Source organism: Triticum aestivum, chromosome 1A (assembly GCF_018294505.1).
Source record: "Triticum aestivum cultivar Chinese Spring chromosome 1A, IWGSC CS RefSeq v2.1, whole genome shotgun sequence".
NCBI classification, from domain to species: domain Eukaryota; kingdom Viridiplantae; phylum Streptophyta; class Magnoliopsida; order Poales; family Poaceae; genus Triticum; species Triticum aestivum.
The window spans coordinates 236,749,663-236,751,183 of NC_057794.1; positions in this window are offsets into that span (position 1 = coordinate 236,749,663).

Sequence of the window (1,521 nt, forward strand, 5' to 3'; positions counted from 1 at the left end):
ATTTGAATGTACATAGTACGAGACTTAATATCGATGTTTCAATTCGGTGTACATTGTAAGATTTGAACCGAGGACCAGGCATACGGGTAATTATTTCAAATTCGTGCCATACTAAGTTTTGAAAAGTTGACATTGACTCAGTTTGTTGTGCTATTTTGTAGGTCATATGTTTGAATCCATCCAAAAGTTTTCTCACTACCATGGTGTTCATCATATACATATGAATTTGTATTAAAAAAGTAGCGTGGATACAGTGAAATGCAAAATCCACGTTAGAATTGGAGATCGCTATGTGACACACACTCTATTTCAAATAACTAACTACGTGACACACACTCTAATTCAAATAACTAATTATGTGACACACACTCTAATCCACGTTAGCGTGGGTACCGTTTCAATTTTTTTTCAAATAACTCCTCATTAATTAATTTATAGTACTCCTTCTGTTCACTTTTATAAGACCTTGAAGACATTTCAGACAATGTGCAAAATAGTTCATTATAAGTTGTCTGAAATGACTTACAAAAGTGAACGGATGGAGTATCTTGTTTCGAATGACTAATTATTGCAAGGAAAACACGGGCGTGGTAATACATACAGATTCGTTTGCAAATGAAAGAAGATTCGTTTGCATTCTCAAATGTAGGCGCACGAGGCAAACCAGGGTCGTGTCGGGGTGGACGCTGCTTCAGTGCCTTAAAGGCAACTGCCTTTGGGTCACTGACATGTGGGCCAGCCACCTGTTGGGCCCATATGTCATGGACACAAAGGCAGGTGCCTTAAGGCACCGAAGCATAGTCCTGTCGGGGTGGTCGCGTGTGTCGGACGGACGCGTAGCACCCAGCCACCCACCCCCTCCCCCCCAAAAAGGACGACGACAATATAAGTTCGCGCTTCCACGTTTCGGATTGAAATATCTGGCGGCCCCAATTCCAGCCGTGCAAAATCTCTCTTCTCCACCGTTCCCTTCCGCGCCCAGATTGCTCAAATCCCTAATTTGCCGCCAACCCTCGAATCGCCCCTCGTCTCGTCTCTTTCCCCACCGTTCCCCACCTCTTTGCCGGACGACGATGACGACGACGACGACGGTCGCGCTTCACCACCGCACCGGAGCTACCTCATCTACACCCTCGTCCACCGCACCGGGTGGTCCACCGACAATGTCGGCCGCCGCAACCGACGTGCCTCACAGACACCGAGTTCCACCGCATCAGGTGCGCTTCACCGACGCCGTCTCCCAGCTCACCGGGGCTACTTCACCAAGCACATCGTCGCACCTCCGCCCCCCCCGAGGCCATTGGGGCTTCACCAACGGTCTCTTCCACCGCATCATAGCGCTCCGCTGCCACTCAAGATCTGCATCCGTGCATGGCCAGCCAACGCCAGCGCATCACCCTCAACGGCTCTGAAGTGACCAACACTCTAGCTAGGCGAGTATGCCCAAACGGTGGGCCAAACTAGGTATCCACACATCACTCCCTTGTGCACTGTTCTGATGATGTTTGGATTTCCTTTCAC